At 50.1% G+C, this 17,498-nt stretch overlaps 1 pseudogene; it reads left to right on the top strand.

Moving 5' to 3' along the window:
* LOC119001098 (NACHT, LRR and PYD domains-containing protein 1-like) overlaps window positions 1-17,498 on the top strand; it is a 73,339-nt pseudogene that overhangs the window by 20,550 nt on the left and 35,291 nt on the right.

Raw genomic sequence — 17,498 nt, 5'->3', positions numbered from 1 at the left:
CAACCATTGTTGTTGCTTTGTTTATCATGGCCATTCTGACCAATTTATTTTCTATCTTTACCTTCAAACTTCATCTCCCCTCAGGTATCCTTTTTCTCAACATCACTAAACTCATGCCATAAACTCACACCCACCCCGTCAGCCAGGAGACTCCCATCCCTCCACCTCATCTTGATGAGCTCCTACCCACCTTTCAAGGCACCCCTCGTATGTCTGCTCCTCCTTCCCTGCCTGGTCAAAATTCACCCTCCACACCTCTGCCTTCAGCTTCACCCATCATCATATTTCATTCATTTATTAAGCACATACTCATTAAGTTCCTACTATGTGTGAGACATGGCACTAGGTGCTGGGGTTCAATGGAAAATATAAATTCCTTCCTCATGAAACATCCATTTGTGCAGAAAAACCCCAAACCAATTAATAAATATATATATTGTAGGTGGTTTGGACTACAGAGGAATGTAAAGCAAAAAGAAATGGGGGCTGAGGCTGGGGCTGCAATTTTAAACAGGAAGGGTCATGAGGCAAGATTTCCCCAAGGTAGCTTTTGAGCAAATTCCTGACCCAGGTGAGAGGACACATCCTGAGGTATCAGGTGAGAGGATTGTCCTGGCAGAAGAAACAGCAGGTGCAAAGGCCCCGAGAGGAGACTGTGCCTGCAATGTTCAGGAAGTGCACAAAGGCCAGTGAAGGTGCAGATGAAGAAGGGTGCAAGATGAGAACAGAGATGACAAGGAGCCAGGTCAGCAGTGTTCCACAGTCAAAGACCAGGACCTTGAGTTTAACTCCAAAACCATGGAAACATAACAGGCTTTTGATCAAAACAGACCTAAAAACTGACCTACTGTTCTTTGTTTCTATATCATTCCCCAGTACCTATGCATTTCTGGGGTTTGGGGGTCTCACTTTCTTCTGCCTGACCCAGAGAGGTGCTTGTGGGAGCTAGTGGGTGTTTGTACTGTAGAATCATTAGGTGAGTAAACTTCAGGCTCTCGGTGCATCTCTCTACAGGTTGGATGACTGCTGTCTCACTGCAGAAGTATGCCAAGACATTGCCTGTGGCTTGAGTACCAATAGGAACCTGACCAAACTGGACCTGAGCTTCAACAAGCTCCTAGACACTGGAGCCCAGCACCTTTTCCAGAAGCTAAGCGTGCCCACCTGCAAGCTGCAGAAACTGCTGTAATTGCTCTTCCTTCACACTCTCAGAAGGTTGGGGCAAAAAGTGAGAGCTAGACAAGATGCGATGATGGGGTGTGAAGCAAGTAGGTGCGCTGAAGTTGAAACTCACCAAGTGTCCCATGTTAGCTAAGTGGGCATTTGGCTGGATGATAAGTTAACAGTTGAAGTCAGTGTGCCAGTGGAACACTGGGCAAATTAAATACACCAAGTTGATATGCAGAGTAGTGAGGTTGGTGAGTATGACACAGGAGTTAGAAACCGTGACTAGCTGCATCCTCAGTGGCTCCTTAGCTGCAGGAAAAAGTTAAAGTCTCCCAAGTTACTGCATCCAGACACGTCTTTGTCCTTCTTTGATGTCACCAAGGACCCCCACAGGGACACAGTACAGAAAGGGAAACTAGACCCCAGGTACACCAAGGAGAGGGCATTGTGAACAATGACAATGGGCCTGTGCAAATCTTTCCCACAGGCTGATCAGATGTGGCCTCACGTCTGCCTGCTGCCAGGACCTGGCCTCCATGCTCAGTGACAGCCCCAGCCTGACAGAGCTGGACCTGAGGCAGAACAACCTGGGTGGCCTGGGCATGAGGCTGCTCTGTAAAGGGCTCAGGCAGCCCACCTGCCAACTCAGGCTCCTGCGGTAAGGCCCTGTGGGTCCCTGCAGGGCAGAGGGTGGGAAGGTGACCAAAGAATGGAAAGGCGTGGGGGCTGGGAAATGGACAGCAGAATAATGAGTTGTCAGTCTGCCTTCTCTACCAGCTCCCCCATTTACTTGGGCCCAGAGATATGGGCAGGTCTTCACTGAGACTTGGTTTCCTCATCTGTCTATTGGAACTGTTGTATCCACATCATAGACTGTGATAAAATAAAATGTATGTAACACAAGGACAGTCCTTAGAACAGAGTTGAGAGAATCAAAGGATACCCACCAGTGAGGCCACATATTCTGCGGACTCCCAGGCTCACTTCCTCATTCCAGGGCTGTCCTCTCTTCCTTCCTTCACTGCTTCATTCATTCATTCATTCATTCAGTCAGTCAGTCATTCATTCATGCCATACCTCCTATATGCCAAGCAATGCAAATAACACATGACTACCCCCTGTTCAAGAATATTTACTGGCTCCTCATTGTCACCAGAATAAGGTCCAAGTATCTAATAAGCACATTCAAGGCATACCACTAACTAGTTATTTTCTATCTTTACCCTCAAACTTCTCCCCTCTGGTAGCCTTTCTCTCAACATCACTTAACATGATCTGTACGCTCACACCCACTCTGACAACCAGGTGACTCCCTTCCCTCCATCTCATCTAGGTGTACTCTTACCCACCTTTCAAGACACCTCGTATGTCTGTTCTTCCTTCCCTGCCTGGTCAAAATTCACCCTCCATACCTCTGCCTTCAGCTTCACCCATGCCCCTCTTCACTCTGTTTCATTCATTCATTACGCACATGCTCACAGATTCCTACTATGTGTGAGACACAGCAGTAGGTGCTGGGGTTCAAAAGAAATGTAAACTCCTTCCTCACAGAACATCCATTCGTGAAAACAAACAAAAACCAAATAAATACGTAAAATATATTTTATTTGATTTGGGCTATAGAGGAAAGTAAAGCAGAAAGGAATGGGGGCTGGGGCTGCATTTTAAACAGGAAGGGTCATGAGGCAGGATTTCCCCAAGGTAGCTTTTGAGCAAATTCCTGAACCAGGTGAGAGAAAACACCCTGAGGTACCAGGTGAGAAGATTGTCCTGGCAGAAGAAACAGCAGGTGCAAAGGCCCCGAGAGGAGACTGTGCCTGGAATGTTTAAGGAACTGCAAAGAGTTCATTGAGGATGCAGATAAAGAAAGAAACAAGATGAGCACAGAGATGACAAGGAGGTAGGTCTGCAGCATCCCACAGTCAAAGACCAGGACTTTGAGTTTAACTCCAAAGACATGGAAACATGACAGGCTTTTGATCAAAACAAATGTGAGAATTCACCTACTGTTTGTTTCTGTATCATCCCCCAGTACCTGTGCATTTCAGAGGCTTAGGGGGTCTCACTTACCTCTGCGTGATCCAGAGAAGTGCCAGTGGGTGCTAGTGGAATCAACAGGTGAATAAACTCAAGGCTCTCGGTGTGTGTTTCCCACAGGTTGGCTGACTGTGGTCTCACAGCAGAGGGCTGCCAGGAACTGGCTGGTGGGCTAAGCACCAACAGAAGCCTGACTGACCTGGACCTGAGCTTCAATGAGATCCTGGACATTGGAGCCCAGCACCTCTTCCAGAGGCTGAGAGTGTCCACCTGCAAGCTGCAGCGATTGCTGTAATTGCTCCTCACTCACACTACTTGGAAGGATGAAGAGGACAGAACATGAGAGCTAGGCTGGATGGGGTGATGGGGTGGTAGGCAGGTAGATGCCCTCATGTTAAAATGCACCAAAGCATCCCATGTCAGCTAAGCGGGAGTCTTGCTAGCTGATGTAGTTAACAACTAGACCCACTGTGCAAGTGGAATGTTGGGTAAATTAACTATACCAAGTTCATATAGAGACTAGCAAGGTAGTGAAACTCACACAGGAATGAGAAACAGTGACTAGCTGCATCCTCAGTGGCTCCTTAGCTACAGGGGAAAGTTAAAATCACCCAGGTTACTGCCGCCAGGCATATCTTTGTCTTCTTTGATGTCACCAAGGACCCCCACAGGGACACAGGTACTAGAAATGGAAACCAGACCCCATTTACACCAAGGAGAGGGCATTGCAAACAGTGACAATGGACCTGTGCAAATCTCTCCCACAGGCTGATCAGATGTGGCCTCACGTCTGCCTGCTGCCAGGACCTGGCCTCCATGCTCAGTGACAGCCCCAGCCTGACAGAGCTAGACCTGAGGCAGAACGACCTGGGTGACCTGGGCATGAGGCTGCTCTGTAAAGGGCTCAGGCAGCCCACCTGCCAACTCAGGCTCCTATGGTAAGGCCCTGTGGGTCCCTGCAGGGCAGAGGGTGGGAAGGTGACCAAAGAATGGAAAGGCGTGGGGGCTGGGAAATGGACAGCAGAATAATGAGTTGTCAGTCTGCCTTCTCTACCAGCTCCCCCATTTACTTAGGCCCAGAGACATGGGCAGGTCTTCACTGAGACTTGGTTTTCTCATCTGTCTATTGGAACTGTCATATTCACCTCATCAATCATGATGAAGTAAAATGCATATAAAAGGAAGACAGTCCTGGGAGCAGATTTGAGAGGATCAAATGATAACCAGCAGTGAGGCCACATGTTCTGGGGGACTCCCAGGTTCACTTCCTCATTCCAGGGCTGTCCTCCCTTCCTTCCTTCACTGCCTCATTCATTCATTCGTTCGTTCATTATTCGTTCATTCATTCATTCAATCATTCGCTGCATGACCCCCACTTGCCAAGGAACAGAGACAGGTACTGCCCTCCTAAATCTCAAACTGCAGTGTGAACCAGGTATTGATAACCATGCGTATTTATGCCCAGTGTTTATTTCTAAGCTCCGTGGAGATTGGGTAGGCGAATTGCACTATGTTATGAGAATGTAACATGGGAAGAGATGGAATTAAACACAGTGACAGGGAGGGCTTTCTGTGGAGTGAAATCGGGCCCAGATCTGAAGCAGAAAGAGCAGTTGTCCAGGCCTAGGCAGGGACAGCAGTCCAGGCAGAGAGCAGAGTGTGGGGAGACCCCAGGACAAACACAGGCTCAGAGCCCTGGACCCTGTGTAGTTGCAGTACAGGGACCCCACCCTCATTCCCACACTGCCTCTGGGCCTTCTCTCTCCTTCCCAGCCTGAGAACAATCTCACAGGATGTTTCTGGCAACATTTCCCTGGGACTCAATCTCAGAGCTGGCAGGGCTCCAAACCTCATGTCCTGACCCTGAGGTCTTGGCTGAGGCTCCAGTTGTCAGCTCTCAGAGGGGACAGCAAAGCTTTGGCCCTTACCCTTTTCTCCTCCAACAGGCCCCCCTTTCTCAAACCCAGAGCAGCAGGAGGAGCAGGATAGCAGGAGTTCAACACTGTACATGTGGGTTTCCCAAAAGCTAGCTCTGACCCTTCACACCCAAGGGAGCTCCAGTCCATGGGGCTAGCACCCTAACACCCTAGCCCCACTCCACTTGGCACTGGTGGCTGCCACCTCCCCTGTATGTTGAAGGGCCTCTCCAGAGCGGGGCCTGACTGTACATCTGCGTTACTGCCCTGCTCACCAGTTACTGGTCACCTCTTAGTGGCCTCAGAGCAGCTTTCTCTTGGATGTCCTGTGAAGGTTTCTGTCTCCTCCCTCTTTCATTGAGCCTTGGGACTTTGCTGAGAGGGAGACCCTCCTACATCATGGCCCCACAACCTCCCAGGGGAGAGCTGCTCTGACAGCAGTAATGAGTACAGCATGTGCACCCTTTACAGGGAGCAGGGTCTTCTCACCTCCATTTCCATGGCTCACAATAGGCAGAGAGGAAGATGTGGAGGCCCAGAGAGGGCAGCAGCTCCCACATCCAATGGACAACCCAGCACACAAGGCCTGTGAGAACAGGAACAGGGATCCTTCTTTCCAGAAAATCTAGCCTCTAGGAATGAAATCCCAGGACCTAGTCCTATGTGGTCATTTTGAGGCCATGGGGACAGGCTGTCCTCTGGCAGTGGCTGTGAAGTGCTGCCCACTTCCCTTCCAGGAGTGAAGATGTAACCACAGGCCCTGGGAGTGTTGCCAGCAGCCAGCTACAGGGATGGCCTCTCACAACTGGGGCCATGTCCACAAAGGACCTGAGCTGAGTTCTGAAATACGGGAGGGCTTAGCTGGTCAGAGAAGGGCCATTTCCAGGCAGAGGTAGAGGCTCTGATCTGAGCTCCTTGGAGGAATAGGGGAGGCCAGGGATCAGGAGCACCGCTACTGTAATATGGGTTAGCACCAGCATCCCTGAGAGCTTATTCAAAATGCAAATCTTAGTCCCCAAAATATCTGGGGCCACTCTTCCTGGGATGGCCTGCATCCAGTGGCTGACCACTGTTAGGATATAAACACCCCGCCCCTCCTCCCAGTATGGAGCAGCTCTGGAGGGTCCCCCTGACATCAGAAACCCTGCAGAGTCAACTGTGTCCCTGGAGACTGCATCAGCCCAACCTGTCCATCTGCCCCTGCTCCCTCCCTTCCTTTGCCCTGGAATTGACCCATGAACACACCTTATGAACCTCCCAAAGCTATTTTCCATCTCAGAACGTAATTTCAGGGAATCCAACCTATGATTGGTTCCTGTGGGGGGTAGAAGATGCCATGATTCTGGGCTCTGAGGACCGTGAGGGCATGTGGGGTCCCAGGATAACCAGGCTCCCTTTGTGCTTGCAGCGTGGATGAGAACCAGCTGAGTGACAAGGTGAAAAAGATGCTGAGGGGCCTGAAGGAAGATAAGCCTCAGCTTGAAGTTCATCTACAGACAGGGGCCACAAGTGGGATACAGAGAGGCTGGAGGCAGAGACAGACTAAAGCAGCAAGAAGTCAAAGACCCATAGAAGTCCTGGACCTGGATCAACCCAAGAGAGTTCTGTGTCATTCCCAGAGCACTGGTGCAGCTTCTTCTGAGATCTCAGGGAGTATGAATGTCTCTCTGTCCAGGAAGAAAAGACCAAGTTTGTCTAAAGAGGCCCCAGGTAAAAGACAAATGGATGATGACACATCCCCACGCAAACGGCACAGATCAGATTCAGGTACTTTGAAGGGGACAGGGAGGCAGCATCATTAATTGGGACAGGGATATGGAGATGTGGAAGGTCACCCCCCCCATCCCTCTTCCTCTGGTGTGGGACATGCCAAAATGCCCCTTCACACAGCCCCGCCCCATGCGAAAACATCCACACCTGGAACCTTGCAAGATCTCCACCTTCCCCTCCCCCAGCCTCAGGGGCTGAGGCCCCTCCCCTCCAGGCAGCACTGGCATGTCTCAGACTCTGACCAGGGCCCAGGCTCCCAAGGCCCACACTGGGCTCCTGAGGCCTAGGGGTCCCCTCTCCATCTCTGCCCATCCATTTTTGAGCCATATACCTCTCACAACCTACCTTCCTGGTGGATGCTTGTGAGAGAGGAGTAACAATACCTCTGGGCCAGTGGGAAGGGGGAGGTGGCAGGGGTGTGGTCAGGGGGCAGCAGCGTTGGCCTCCTCAGACAGCAGGCAGGCTGTCCCAGGAGCAGGGACAGAGGATCCAGACACACTGTCTGCCAAGGTCCAGGCAGACCCACCTTGGTTAGGGCCCTCCATGGGGGATCGAAAAGTTGGGGGAGACCAGACAGGGGAGACCTAAAGCTGACCACCACCCTGCTGTTCCCGAGGGGAGCTCACCTCACATAGCACAGGTGGAACCCTTCTGTCTGCCTTCTCCCTCTAGTGACTGAAGATGACTTCTTGGGCCCAAAAGGGTCTGTGGCTCCGGAGGTGCTTGACAGGGACAGGAGTCTGTACAGGTGAGTGAGGGGACTGGCTCTGACTGCATAGTCTACCTGAAGCCCCGCCTTGCCCACACGGATTCCCAACAGAGTCTCCACACCCGACTCCTGGCCCAGTTTGTCCCCTCCATTGCCAAGCCAACAGGCAGAGGCAGGGCTGGCATACTGGGCTGGTGATTTTATTATGGAAAAAAAGGTATTATTATGAAAAGTTACAAAGAAACACAAAAATAGAGTCTAAAGAAGTCCCACTTACCGATTACTCATCTCTAACAATTGTTTTATCATATTTGTTTCGACTCTTCACTTCCCCCATTTTGTTTTTATAGTATTTTAAATCTAAGTGATCATCCTTACATATTTTGTGATACACTTTGAAAAATACACATAAAGACCTTTTCTTCCATAACCACAACACCATTGTCATATCTCACAGTGTTTGCGAGTCATTTCCCTGTCATCTAACACCCGGTCTGTATCCAGTTCACTCAGCTGTCCGAGACGTGTCCTTGCAGGTGGTCTGTTCCAATCAGGACCCAGACAAAGCCCACTCATTGTATTTGGCTTATTATGTCTGATAAATCTCATTTAAATCTCATTCCATCTATATGTCCTTTCTTTAGAAATATTTACTATGTGCAAAGTATACCAGGAACAAGGGGCCCTGAGGTGAACGTGGCAGCCCTGCCTTCCAAGGGTTCCCAGTCCTAAGTAATAAATGACTATAATCTTAGTCCCCAGCTCTTACATCACACAGTGGCATTCACTGTCACAGACATGATCTCAGCTGGGAGACAATATTACCCCCAACTTACACACACAGAAGCTGACACTTCCCAGGGACCCATTCTTTACCTGTAGGGAACCTGGGTAAAGTGTACGATCTCTGCATGGTGTTTCTCTGTGCTCCAAGAGGTTAGCATTAATAGCACCATATGAATTGCTTTAAGTATAGAAAAATAGGCCCTATAAAAACAATAACCTTTTCCTATTTTATTATATTATTATCACTCTCATCATCATTACAGAAACAGCTAACCACACCCAGACGCATAGTAGGTGTCAGCACACTTTAGGTCACTTATCACTCACAACTCCAGGAGATGGCGCTATTCTTACTTTACTTACACATCAGAAAACTCAGATGAGGGACATCAATGACTTGCTCAGGGATCCACAGTGGAGAGCTGAGGGGCCAGGACTCAAACCCACATCCCTCTGATGATGGTATCAGCTCACAGCCGCTCTGCTGGACACACAGGGCCGTGCATGGGGTTGGGCATTCAGTAGGTACTCAGTGAGGTTATGTAGAGTGAGTAATTCACTGCCTGCCTCTCCCTGTTGTCCCAGAGTTCGCCTCCCCATGGCTGGTTCCTACCACTGGCCCAACACAGAACTCCACTTTTTGGTGAGGAAGCCAGTGACCATTGAGATTGAATTCTGTGCCTGGAAAGAGTTCATGAACCAGATGGTTTCACAGCACAGCTGGATGGTGGCAGGGCCTCTGCTTGACATCAAGGCCGAACCAGGAGCTGTGGCATCTGTGTCCCTCCCTCACTTTGTAGATCTCCAAGGTAAGCAGTGGGGGGTGTGGAGGGAAGGTAATGGTGGTGAGAACGGGCCTGAACTGGCTTCAGCTGGCAATGTCCTGAGGGTGGAGCTCATGGCTTCCTTAGACAGACTCAGAAGGTTACAGAAATGGAGACATCTTTCTCTCTTATTCCACAAGATTTAGTAAATAATTCAAGCAGCCCATCAGGAGGAGAACATGGGTGTAGTAGAAACAGAGGCCAGTCCCGAGGGAAAAGACTTGGGTTTCAGCGATGCCTGGTTTGACAGACAGGATCACTAGGAAAAGTTACCTAGGGAAGATTTGGCAGTAAACAGTGGGCAGGGAAACACGAGGTAGCCCAGGCACTGTAGAGGCCCATTCACATGGGCAAGTTGAGGAGCAGGTGCTGAGGGCTCCTACAACAAGCTGAGACAGGTAACTTCCTCCCACCTGACCATCTATAGACTGATGAATAAGCCACCACAACAAACATCCTGCCCCTTCTGCAGAGTGAGACCTTGGCCCAGGGCATCTCCAAGGGCTCTGTCAGGGAGACAAGGGGCTTGGCCAGGGGAGTCATTATGTTTAGCTCTGACCATCAAGGAGAGAACTTGGTCTGTTCTTGGCTTGCAGTGCTCAGGGCTATACTGCCACTCCCTGCTCACACCAGGGTGTTCCAGGGAGCAGACCTCATGTGTATAAGGCCTGGAGCCAGAATGTAACAACAGGGCCTAAGAGGACAAGATGTGCCTCAGCTTTTGCTCCCAGCTCCCCAGTCACACCACTGTCTCGGGGGTGGATGAGCTGGCCCCTCCCTGTGATGGGGACACCCTACACTTGCCCTCATCTGTCTTGTGCCTCCCTCTGGTTGGCCTGAAAAATGGGATTTGCTCAAGAGAAATTGTCCAATACAAGGAATCTAGCCTAAGGTTTTGAGACTAAAGGCCACATCAGGACGGAGTGAATTCACCAAGTGGTGGCACTTTCCTTTGAGGGTCCTGGGACATGGTTCATGATTGTCCGGCTGTGGACAATTATTGAACATTCTTTGTCTGATATTATGGAAAGCAGATCCATGTATATTCACATCATCTTCATTTTCCTAATGACACAGTGAGCTAGGAACTATGGCTTTCCCCATTATACATATGAAAAAGTGAAGCACAGAGAGGTGAAGATTCTTAACTAGAGGTGGGATTCTAACCCAAATGTATGACCACTGGGAAGAACAGCTCCACCCACACCTACCACATGGCTGTCCAAGCCTGTGTCCACCAGCTTTCTCTGGGTCACATTCTGGAAACTCACCCTGTAATAAGATAGGACTTTTTCCTTGGGATACTGCACAAAAATGCACAGAATCTCACTATAGTTCACTGAGCTAGTCCCAGACAGGAAACCAAGACTTTTAGGTTTCCCTGTTGCCTGCTGCCTGGGCTGAAGCTCCTTGCTGTCATGGAAACAAAGACCATAAGGCCTAAGAGTGGCCTAATTTTGGAATTGGGAACTGGGTGCTTTCTTACCTTCAGTGGTGAGCTCCTACCTAAAGTTCTTCACCCTCTCAGTCCCAGGCAAGCTGTACAGTTGGTCATCACAGCAAGAAGGCCAGTTGGATGCACACACAGCACCTTCCAGAATCCAGCCAACGTTAGTGAGGCACAGTGTCTGCAGGGGCCTCAGACTGTGGTCAGAGCGCAGGGATCTCACACCAAGGCTCTGACTGGCTCATGACTTTGGGAAAAACAGATCACTCCACAGGTTATAGTTCCCTTATCTGACACCTTGAGGACATTCCCACTACCCAGAGGGCAAGGTGACCTCATCCACTGAGTGTCACCAGGGCAGCGCCAAGTGCACCACCTCTTAGAGAAGCAACTGTGCAAAATATGGCAACTCATACAAATGTTCTCATCCTTTCACACACTTTTCACATCACTTGGGACTTTATCGATGCCTAGGTGCTACCCTAAGGGAAATAGACAGATTCTCTGCAGAAACATGTGCATCGAAGGACTGTTTACCATGGCGCTCAGGTGGGAGCAACCTCAGGGCTGAAACGAGAAGGGAGAGGTGAACCAGGGATTCTGCATCACTAGGAGGGACCATGTGCTGCAGTCCTTGGAAAGGTCTGCAGGGGCTCGTGACCATGCAAAGTAGCGTGGGAAAGACAGGAGACAGTGCTCCTTGCTGTAATGGCGCCGTGGAGAGGTGCTGCTGCAGAGAAAGACTCACGAGACAGGGAAGGGTGGTAATGAGAGTTGCACTGCTTGGTGGGGTCAGAGGTGAATACGTCAACATTCCGTCACATGGTGTACATCGCTGTGGTCTCTTTTGCTTGAAAAATAGAAACAATTTTTACAGTGAAACCTTGGTTCTTGAACCTAATTTGTTCTTAAAGGCTATTTGAGAAATGATTTGTTTGGAAACTGAATTGTGACTAAGAGCTACATAACTGATTATATAGGTATCAACATGAAAGTGTTGTTGGGATGAGAACTGAAGTTTTGATCAACCTCTGAGACATTTCTCCTGTGAACAAATGGTTTGAGAACATAATTGTTCAATATGGAGATGTTTGAGAAGTGAGGTTTGAGACAACTGAGGTTTAGATCTCCACAGTCCTTCCTGGGAGGGACAGCTATCAGCAATGTTCCCATTGGTGCCTTGCAGACTGAGGGCCTGTGAGCCTCTCTGATGTTCCTCAGTTGGCCAGAAACCTCCCGCACGGCAGCAGTTGCCAGGCAATGCAGGGATGGAGACAGGACTCCTGACCCATGGACCAGTGTCTCTCCCACTATCAGCCTTCATCCCTTGAGTTCTCCCAGTGACATCAATGTTCACATCTGGTGCATTGGTCAGATATCTAGGCTGCAGTCAAAAAAAAACACAACTGGCTGATTTATGCACAAAAGAAGTGCCTTAAACAAACATACAAAAAAAACAGTAAACAAAAATACTGGGAAGCCAAAGTTATCACAAGTAAAATGGGAAGATGTCTGCTGCAGACACAGCCCCTGCAGACCCCTCCTGCCATGGTGGCTACTTGACTCTTGAATCCATGGCTGCTACCAAAAGAACCTCTGTCCTGTCATCTGTGGGTCACCACCTCCAGATCAAGGTCCTAGTTAGGAGCATCCACCTACTCGAGTCCTGGTCACACACATGCGTCATTGCTTCGTGGGAGCAGCAGCTTCCCGAGTGGAAGACCAAGTTAGAGTCCCGCCAAGACCCACACAATGAGGGCAAAGGAGGTTCTTCCACAAAGAGAAGGATCTGAAGGGTTCACGACAGACACTCCACAAAGGTACACTACCCATGTACACTCCATTCCCCACTGTACTTTCTGCTTAATGTTCTCTACCTGTGAGAAGTCAGGCCTGCAAGATTCACTCACCAGACCTCACTGTTACAGAATCCAGCACAGGTAACTGTGGTTCACTATATGTTTCATGAATCTAAGACCACAACTGAGTGTAGGTTTAGACTGAGGGCCTTCTGGAGGTGCTCTAAAGAGAACCTGTACCAGCAGCTCCAATAAAACCCAGGCCCAGGCCTGCTGGCTCTCCTAGCTGGGTCCCTCAGGGAGGCCACTGAGCCTGCACCTGAGGACCACACTGCCCCTGCATAGCCTGACTCCATGAGGGCATTAAATCCTTGTTTCTCAAATTCATTCTTTTCAGGAAAAAATGTGGACAAATCCTGGTTCCAAGTGGCCCACATGAAAGAGGAGGGGATAGTCCTGGAGAAGCCAGCCAGGGTGGAGCCACACTACGTAGTCCTGGAGAACCCCAGCTTCTCTCCCATCGGAGTTCTACTGAGAATTATCCACGCTGTCCTGCCCATTCCCATCACCTCCAATGTGCTGCTCTACCATCACCTCCAGCATGAGGAAGTGACCTTCCACCTCTACCTGATTCCCAATGACTGCTCCATTCGCAAGGTGGCACCAAACCAGAAAGGCCAGGCCAGGGTGGGCTGACAGAGACATGAGAGACACCCACGCAGCCCCCCTAGATGGGTCAATGGGACATAAGGATCAACCTCTTAGGAGCAGGAAAATTTAAAGAGATGAGCAATCCTGCCTCTCCTTAGCCATGGACTGGTCTCCTGGGCTCCTAAGTCCTCCCTGAGCCAGGTTCACTGCTCCCTCACTCACCATGGACACATCACTCATCAGTTGTCACTCACACTTCATCAGCCCCTTTCCAGGGGTCAGAGGATGGGAGGGTTCCACACCCAGAACTGTCCTCTTCTTCCATTCTCATTTCTTTCCTAGTTTTACCCAAATCAGATCCCACACATGGCTGAGGCAAACTGTGGGTCTCCACGATTGGCAGTCACGTGGGAGGGAGTGCAGGTCACCAGGGCATCAACATGCCATGGAGGGTGTAGCCTCTCCCATACACAGAAACGTGTGGAAGCACCACCTCACTTTGCTTGGACAAGATTCCACTGGGCAGACTCTCTGAGCCAGATCCAGACCATCGTCTCTAATCAGTGTTCTGTGTGCTCCTTAGGCCATAGATGATGAAGAAAAGAAATTCCAGTTTGTGCGACTACACAAGCCGCCTCCGTTGAGCTCACTATATGTGGGCTCCCGATACACGGTGTCTGGTTCAGAGAACATGGAAATAATCCCTCAGGTGAGCAGCCCCAATGTTCCCCCTCCCTGAGGTCAGAGGTCATGCTTGGGAAAAGCTCTGAGGCAGGTCTGGACAGGCCCAGTTGGGGTACAGCTGACAGCAAGTGGGGTTTGGGGTGAGAGGGAAGACTTCAAAGATAGAGAGAAAGACAGCTGGTAGGGGTGAGGGTCACATTCAGGGCAGGGACAATGACTAAGAAGTGTGGGGCTACAGGGTGTCAATGCTCTCCAAGTTCAAGCACCAGGAACACAGCTGGAGTGAACACCCCAGGTTTGTGCTCATTGCAGCCTAAGAACAGGCACCAGTGGGAACCGTGGGCCTCTCAGGACAGGGTCTCAGAAAGAACCTATTTGTGATTTGGGATGTGGCTGGGTAACCCGGGGGGAGATCCAAGGAAATGGAGGTTTGTTCTCAATCTGGTGTTGTCAGAGGGTGGGGAAATTCGGTCACTGGGAACCTCAGTGACTTTGTCCCTGGGGAGAGCAGACTCAGCCGGCACAAACAATAATTTATGAAGCAGCAGTCACGAGTGCAGAGGGGCAGGATGGTGTTTGGCATTTTGTGGGCTGCCTGGCACCCTGTCTGAAAGGGACACTCAGGGGTTGTGTGTGTCCAACAGGAGGACAGCACAGCTGAGGTGGCAGCGCAGATGCATTTGTCACAACACTGAGGTCCAGCTGTGAGCATCAGACCAGTTGCTGGACCTTGGGGGCTGCCTTTGTCCTCTCTCGGTCTCCCCTTCTCACCAGAGGCAGAGGTGGTCAGGACCCTGGACACTCAGCCGTGAACCCCGTTGTCACCACAGCCCAAACTGTGCTGCTCAGGGTGAGAACATCCACTGAAGGACAGTCTGTAGCAGAACCAGCATCAACCCTTTCCATTCTGTTCTCAGATGAGTCCTCAATCTCTCCTAAGTGGCGATGGCAGATGGAGTGGATGTGCAGTGGTCAGGGGAGAGGGATGTGTGTCCTTTCAGTGGGGACACATGAATCCAGGGATGAACGCCTCAGGGTTTCCTGCTGTGTCAGTCGTTAACAAGGGAGGAGAGACGTGACTCAGTCACTCAACAAACGTTTACCCACTGCCAGCTACATGCTGTCTGCAGTTGGGAGGGTCACTGAACAAGACAGATAGGCCCTGCCCTTGGGATGATGACACCCTGGTGGGTTGAGACCTACATAAATAATTAAAGAAATAGAGGCCAAAACCATAAAGCACAGTGGGGAAACACACCAGGCCATGTGGGTGGTCTGTGGAGGTGTCTCTGAGGAGGCCCCACCTGAGCTGGGACCTGAGAGACAAGAAGGGTTCTGGGGGGGGGACATCTGTGACAGAGCCCCACAGGCTCAGATGCAGAAAGGAGCAGGCACCCTTGATACCTCTATGTGGCAAATTGGAAGTCAGTGTGGCAGAGCTGCATGACTGCAGCAAGAGAGGAGGTGGACGGTGGTCACACAGCAGACAGCGGTTCCCTGGGGCCCATCGACCATGTTGCCCAGGTGTGGAGTTTGGATTTTGTTCCAAGTGCAATGACAGTGTCTTAGAGGGTCTGATTTGTGAAACGAGAGCTGATTTAGTTACACGCAGATGCCTCTGCCTGCTGAGTAAGAATAGGTGATAAGAAGTTAGGAGTGAAATCACAAAGATGAGTCAAAAGGCTATTGCTACAGGACAGGCAGGAGCTGATGGAGGCTTGACTAGGGAGGCAGCAGTGCAGATGAAGGTAAGTTGGTGGACCCAGGGACAGGTTGGAGGTAGAGCCAACAGGACTTAGTGATGAGAGAGAAAGGTCGGAGGTAGGGATGAGGCCTAAGGCTGGAACATGAGTGCTGAGTCGGGGGTAGTGCCATTTACTGAGTGTGAGAAATGGGAGGGAGCATGTTGGAAACACATTAGGAATCCAAAGTTTGCGTGAATGTGATTTTAAAAAAGATAATTGATGTACATTTTCTCTTGGTTGAAAGTGTCTCAAGCTTGTGATCCATTGAGAAGACAGGCTGTGAGCTGGAGAAATGAGGATTTGGAGTCATGATGGGGGAGGAGGAAGGAGAAGGATCTGGTTTAGGATGTGTGAGCACTACACTGTGGATGAGTCCTGACTCTTCCGCGGGGCACCCAGCTGCGTCCTCTTTCTTCTGGGTCAGAATTTGTGGAAAAGGGAGAAAGAGAGCAAAGCCTGAAATGGTGTGGAGGGCCCTGCCTAACGGGCCTCCCTGGCTGCCACAGATGAGAATAGGTCTACCACCACATGATCTGCTTGGGGAGGAAAGGTGACCGATCTCTCAAAGGAGAAGAACCAAGAGCCTTCTTTTTTTTTAATTTTTATTTATTTATCTTTAGAGGGGAAGGGAAGGAGAGAGGGAGTGAAACATCAATGTATGGTTGCCTCTCATGCATCCCCCGCTGGGAACTGGCCTGCAACCCAGGCATGTGCCCTGACTGGAAATCGAACCGCAATCGTCTGGTTTGCAGGTCCACACTCAATCCACTGAGCTACACCAGCCAGGGCCAAGAGCCTTCTTTTTAATGGGCTTTTATTGGGTTCATTTTGCACAGGAATACAGGTAAAGCTCATTAATCGTTGTCAGGCAGTAAGGATCAAACAATAGATAAAATACAAAGAACTCTGAGGATCTATTCTGCTCAGGGTCTATTAGCTAAAGGGCTACAAAACTTTGAAAAACCAACTCATTTCCTGCTTGGATCTTTATCATTTGATTGAGAGCATTTTAGCAAAGCAGGTTTCACAGGAGTTTATGCAATCTTTCTTAGGCCTAATCACCCAGGGAACTTGCCCTTTCCAGCACACAGCTGCACCGCCCTCTGTTGTTGTTTCAGGCTTAAGTCAGGCAGGGGAAGTAAGGCAGCCAAAAGACTAGGAGACTTCTCACAGACAGAATGAGGACTCAGCCTATGTCAAAGCTGAGGGGCAAGGGTCCATCACCCCCTTTTGCTATAGCCCCACAAGTCCTTCCCTGGGGCCTCCCAGTGATCGTGCCCGTCTTAGGTCGTTCCCCTCTTTGGGAATCTTACCCATCGTTGGCTTGCTGATCAAGCATTGGAGGCCAGTTATGGATGAAGTAAAAGGAGCAGAAGCAGTGCTCCTGCCAGGGAGATAAGCTTTGTCTCCTTAGTGGCTTATGATCCATAGGTTGCTGACTCAGCCTTAGCCATGGGAGGGTTACAGCTTCTGAAACCAGGCAGGGCAGTTCCCAACAATGTGGTGATTAATTTCAGCACAGATTATCCAAGGGTGCCCATGGGGCTGAGCAGGACCAAGAAGGTGGGAAGAGACCTCACTTTCAGGATGGATGATGGCTCCTCACACGATGACTCCTTCCACAGGAACTGGAGCTCTGCTATCGGAGTCCTGGGGAAGCCCAGCTCTTCTCTGAGTTACATGTTGACCATGTCAAGTCAAAGATCAGGCTATATCTAAGACAGAAGGAAGATGGAACTCCAGTATGGGAGGCCTTGGTGAAATCAGGTAAGCTTCCATACAAGGGTAGGGAGCTCAGAAAGTAGTTACAGAATGTGTGTGTGTGTGTGTGTGTGTGTGTGTGTGTGTGTGAGAGAGAGAGTTTATATTCTTCCAACTTGCTGATGAGATAGCCCAGAGAAGTTAAGAGTTCTAGTTACGTAACAGCTGCATGACCAGAATTTCAACTGAAGTTAATCTGACT

Source organism: Sturnira hondurensis, unplaced genomic scaffold (assembly GCF_014824575.4).
Source record: "Sturnira hondurensis isolate 20B ecotype Veracruz unplaced genomic scaffold, ASM1482457v3 Scaffold0016587, whole genome shotgun sequence".
Classification (NCBI taxonomy): Eukaryota; Metazoa; Chordata; class Mammalia; order Chiroptera; family Phyllostomidae; genus Sturnira; species Sturnira hondurensis.
This window is presented reverse-complemented; position numbering and strand designations above follow the sequence as displayed.